Source organism: Triticum aestivum, chromosome 7A (assembly GCF_018294505.1).
Source record: "Triticum aestivum cultivar Chinese Spring chromosome 7A, IWGSC CS RefSeq v2.1, whole genome shotgun sequence".
NCBI classification, from domain to species: domain Eukaryota; kingdom Viridiplantae; phylum Streptophyta; class Magnoliopsida; order Poales; family Poaceae; genus Triticum; species Triticum aestivum.
In genome coordinates, this window is record NC_057812.1 from 360859508 (window position 1) to 360865786 (window position 6279).

Below are 6279 nucleotides of genomic sequence, written 5' to 3' on the forward strand. Positions count from 1 at the left end.
GTAGTTTAGCATCTGTCGCATTTGATGTTGTTAAATCCTATGTGCGTATCTTCCCATCTTGGAAATATTATACTGAAGATGAAGGAAAATGCTAGTTGCAGGTGTTTGTCCAGGAGTTATGTGTAAGTAATTTTATTCATGGCAATTACTTTGCTTTGTCCCATACATTCTACCCCTATGACGGTTATAATACAACAAATTTTCCCAATTTTCTCTATAGAGAAGGACCGATTTGGAAACTCAGGATGAGGTAACCTGTGCTAATACCTCTGCTATCTTCAAGAATTCTTGGTGGCAGTATCGGAATTACCTGAAGAAAACATACTTCACTGGCAAAGAAACTCATCAAATTCCCTTACGTTCTCCCGAGACACATTTACTGGACGATGACTGGGAACGCCTTGTTCTATACTGGTCCCGAATCAAGAATGTGGTAAGGTCTATGAGCTCATTTTTAAGTACTGTATTCTTGTGTCTTACTGTACTCTGTTCATGTAGAACAAGTGCTTAAACCTGAAGAACAGCTACTATAATTTAAGATTCCATTGCTATCGTGCATACTGCTTTGCTCTTGTATCACGGTATTTACTCATACACACTTATTTTCAAATTGAAGGATCCAATCGAAAGTCCAATGGCACAATAGGTATGTTCACGCATGTTTCTTTAACAGGTTTGCTCTTATCAATAGCTCTGTTGATTTCAATTTCAGTTGTGCATACAGTTGACTTCTCATATCATGCACATTACTAGCATCACAACAGAGCCAATAGTGTTGTTGTACATGTAGATCCGTGGTACCCATCTGAAATCTTGTTGTGCCATGTAGTTTCCCACGCTTTGTATTCTTTCACTGCTGCTTTGTCTTCAACTGATATGATTTGAACCGTGTCTCTATTTTGATTTGGCAAGACAATGCAGTGACCATAGGACATAGATATATGTTTGTTTGATGCTTTTATTATGTACTAGTACTTGGCAATAGAAGACTTGGTAGTTTAATCTTGTCCACCTTACTAATGAACTGGTTCACCGAAATGAGTTTCATATACTAGTACATGCTAAAAGTGTTATGTGTCTGCTTGTTTCTTCTTTTAGAATGCTGACAGAATATTGGGGAAGAGTGACTTATTAAGCAATGGTAAAGGAAGTAATGCAGATAAGGTTCATGATAGTGGGATATCCTTGTTGGTGTCCAACAAAGCTGATAAAACAACTAAGGAGGACTATCTTGAAGACAGTGAGACAACCCCAAAGTCATGTCTTGGTTTAGTGTTAGAGTTACTGGCCACCACCACTTGCACAAGCTATTCAAAGTCACTGTCTGAATCAGTTCGTGTAGCGACCAGACCTCAAACGGTCCGATCTCTGTGCTTCAGTGTCATCCCTGGATCAGTATTCCTGACACGCACAGTACTTGAAGGATTTATAACAGAGTAGCAATCACACACTTAGTACATCGAATGTCTCAAAAGAGAACTTATTACAATAAATATGGCTTAAGGCCATCTAATAACGATAACAGCGGAAGGCTTGGAAGATAAGTGAGTCCATCAACTCCAACGGCATCACTGAGTATAGAACCACGACCTAAAAGCACCTTACTCGTCGTCTGAAAAGTCTGCAACATGAATGTTGCAGCCCGAAACGGGTCAGCACATGGAATATGCTGGCAAAGTAACACATAGAGAGTAATGAAAGAATAAGGCTATACTACATGCATATTTGGCTGGTGGAAAGCTCTATGGTTACAATTTTGCGTAAATCCAATTTTTCCCTACTACAAAGGAATAAGTTTTATTTAACTACCATGGTAGTTGTTAAACATTGAGAGTGTAAACACCCTCTCAGCCCCAATTAAGCATCATATATATATAACCCAACAATATTAATTAGAGTAACATGATGAGATTCACATGATAATCCAAGTACTAGATACTCAAGATGTCCATAACCGGGGACACGGCTAACCATGATTAGTTTATACACTCTGCAGTGGTTTGCGCACTTTTCCCCACAAGACTCGATCTCCTCCGTTGGGGTTCTCATACTACATGATGTTTGAGAAACGGATGACCGAGACATAGTCTTTCAGAAGCGCTAGCACCTTATAAATGGCTAGACCGTTACGCCTACTTTCCCCCAGATATGCTAGTCTACCACTGTAAGAGTTCGCACGACTTAATCAACTATGCTAGAGCCCATAGAAGCTTGTGGCTGCAAACAGAAGTTTCTAGTATGAATGATCCCATGATCCCTTTGAGCCTGGGTGGCGGTTGTTGACGCTCAAAAGTGGCACGTTTATAAAGAGTGGCTTGAAGCTATGTCAAGAGTAATTCAAACTTACTATTGAAAGTCATTATGATATGGCTCTCTTCGAGAAGATCAAGATGAATATGAAGATGGTCTAAAATGGAGTTCGGATGCAAAAGTTATGACAACTTCAGAAATGCCCATGTTGACACCAGATTAAAGAATGTCTTAAAACCCAATTAAGATGTCCTCATATAGAAAAATGATCAACACAAATTGTCTTCGTCTCGTCAAAACGGTCGATTTTGATATAAAAATCATCCCAATCCGAGTTCGTATGCAAAAGTTAGAGCTATTGGAGTGCAGCCCTGTCACGAGGCGAGATGTGGCGCGCCCCACCAGTCATAGGTCTGATGGGTAGCGCGAGCGAACAGGTGTTCTGCGTGACCGTTTTGGCCTAGAATATGGCCTCAAATCGAAAAACGTTTAACATGAATGTTGTTCGTCTCGTCGAAACGGTCAAGATTGCTTTTGGGCTTGTTTCCATCCGAGATCGTTTACCGCCACAAAAAGGACCCGCCAGGTGCAGCCAGTTTAAACCGAACAGTTTTGGAAAGTTCAGACAAAATCAATCCGAATTTGACTAGGGTTTTGGACATGAATCCAAGCCTTTTCCTTGCACGGGAAGTCCCGCTGCCTCTTATATACCTAAGGGATGATGGCCGATTGAACAACCAACAATCGATCAAATAATCTACCACTTTTTGTCCTTTATCTTTTCTCCCTAACCCTAGTTCTTCTTCTTCCTCGTTCTTCGTCTGTTCTTCTTGTTGCAGGGCGGCGAACCTCGAGGACCTTGGGGCGATCAGGTCGACCTAGGGCAGCACATAGCTGCTGCGCGCCCTGACAGGGTCCTTCCCGGGCGTGTGGGGATTCGGGTCCTCAAAAGCACCCGCCAGATTGCTTGCGTACCGCGCTTCCGGACGGGTCTCCTTCGACGTGAGCTGCGGTGCATCACCCCCGGCGTCGAGGGTACACGGTGACGTGTTCGTGTGCGAACACACTTTTTGGCGGCTCCACTGGGGAAGAAGCTTTGAACGGTCTCCAGCCCATTATTGCTATGAAGATATCGTCATCAAGTTGTTGCAATCTACAAAGGTAATATGAATACCCAATTCCCCTTTGTAGATGCAAATAATCCATATGTTGTTGCTGGATCACCTAATGAGCATAATGTATCGCCTAGCCCTAGTTTTATCAATCATGCATCTAATTATGCGCAAGGGCCGATGCAAAGCAATATTCATGCTTCAAATTCTTATGATTTTAGCAACGTACAACATATGTATCCAAACTCTCATGCACCGGCAACCCCACAAATACATATACCGACGAACAACATGATGGGTTTGGTTAATCAATTTGAAACACCTCATGTTAAAATTTCCAATAACATACAAGAAAGTGTTTCACCTTTTTATTCATCGGCAACTAATTTGCAATATGTTAATCCAACCTTGCCGATGAATGGGAGAATTGGCCATGCTACTACTAGCTATTCGGCCAGTTACTCTCAACCATCATATGCTACACCTCATGTTAGTAATTTTTCAGCACCGTATGCAACTGTAGATGTTCGTAATTCGGCCCCACATCATCATGGTCATAGCCGAATAAGTGTAATTTTTACGGGAACACATGTGCAGTCGTCAAATACTATAGCATATAATGCATACTCTACACAATTCAAGAATTTCGGCAACACTCACAAATCACTGCCGAAAGAATCTGAAAGTATTGCGGAGCAATCCCTTCCAGAAGCGGTTGTGACTGCATTAAAAAAGTGCTTGGCACAAAACAAGATAATTAGTGCTCTTTGCCTTGAACAATATGAAAAGGGGTTGTTTCCTGATTATGCTGCAATAAAGGCTAGAGTTTTGCAGGAAGATGAAACTTCATCAATTGATAGTATTGGTGAGAGAGCATATGGTTATCCAGCAGTGCATACACCTCCACCTAGTACCGCAACATATTATACACCCCCTACACAATTGCAAAATTTCCGCAACACTAACACTTCATTGCCGAAAGATCCTAAAAGCATTGGGGGGCAAACTAATCTAGAGCGGACTGAAATTGAGAGGGGAGTTAAAGGTTTGCGTGATAGGGTTCAAGTACTTCACCAAGAGAAAATTGATAGGGAATTAGCTCAAAGAAAAGAATCCTTGCCAATTGATATAACCGGTGAAAATAATGATGATTCAGAAACTAAAAGTTCTTCGGTTGAAAAAGCCGAATCAAGTAGTATATATTCCGAATCCATCAAATCCAAAGAGGCAAACATTGTTGAGAAAGGGCATGGAAAGTATAGCAAGACAGCCATACTTGATTTTTCTGAAGTTAATGGAACCTACTTCCTGCCCTATGAGTTTCGTGCCATAGAAATTGATGAGCTTCAAGAACAAGAACAAGTGGCCGAAGAAAGTTTGGTGGACGAAGTTCTTCAAACTAATGATGCACGAAATCAAGAGAAAGATGATGACAAGGCGCTGGGGAGCTATCCGAAGGCGGAGCAAGATATTCTTCAAGTCACACCACCATCATGCTCTCCCAACATATTTGAAGAGGTATGTCTAGCAATTAATTTACCTGTTTTCAGATTTGGTCATGACTTAGTTGTTGATGCATATATTAGAAAAATCTTCATAAGAAATATTGAGAGACCAATGAAGAAGGGTAATTTATCTGTTAGCAATCAGATTGTCACAAAGCATATCGGTCAACATATTGCACCATTCAGAAAGACCGATTGCGAAAAATTATTGCAGCCAAGGCTTTCCCCATTGCTTTATCTAAAGCTCATATCTAATTGGGTAGCTCTGCTTATTTCTTACTTGGCTTACACTTGGTCTCAATTGAGACATGTATGTTCTAGCTATTTTCGTTTCAGAAATTTAAAGCCAAGGTTAAAATCTTCTGAGCAAACCGATGCCAGTATAGTTTCTTATCCAAAGACATCGGAGATAGAGTGCAAAACACAATGCATAGCCGAATGGGGTGATGCAAAATCTGAACCATTCGTTTGCTTAACTCCAAAGCCGTTCTCACAACACGATCGGCTAGAAAACAAGAAGTATACCTTCAATTCAAGCATGTGTGATCAAATATTTGATTTGTTGCTGAAAAATAATTACATTACAATTCTTGATCACCATGTTAAGCCATCAATCCAAGGACGAATGTATTGTAAGTTGCATGATTCGTCCAAGCATAATTTTGAGGATTGCAACATGTTTCGTCAAATAGTTAAATCGGCCATTGAAAAAGGACGATTGAAGTTTGTTGAAATACCAAGAGATGACCAGTCTATTCCGATTGGTCCCGATGGCAAAAAGTTTTTGCATCGGCTGCTTCAAGCCGATCCATTTAAAGAGAAGGTAAAAACTGCAGGTGATGGGATCAAGCTTTCAAGTAAAGAAGTTGTTGAAGAGCATAATGAACATAATCTTAAGGGCGAGAATTCCATCGAAGCTACAATGGAGACGCCAAGGACTGGGGGGCAGCAAGAAAATCCAATGATCGATGAAAGCAAACCAAAAGAAAACAAAGGCCGAAATAAGCGCGAGTGTAAGAGATCAAAAATCACCTTCACTGAACTATTGGATAAATATCAAAAGAAGATTGAAGAGAAGAATGCTTATCGGCCAAATCATGCAAAGAAACCAAGATCACCCCCAAGGCGCAAATATGAGGATCGGTATTGGCAAAGTGAGAATTTTAATGCAACATATTCATATCCTTATTTTGGGCCGCCAATACCAATGTCGTGGATGCCTCCCTATGCTCATATAGATCCATATTCCTCATGGGACAGGTATGATACAAGGGCACATTCTCCATCTTATTTTAGACCATCTCACCAATATTATGCAGCTCCAAGAAGATCAACATTTGAACAATCACATGTTAAAGACCGTTTCAATCATAAGGAATCGGTGCAGAGCTCAAGGAAGAAGAAAGAGGTGG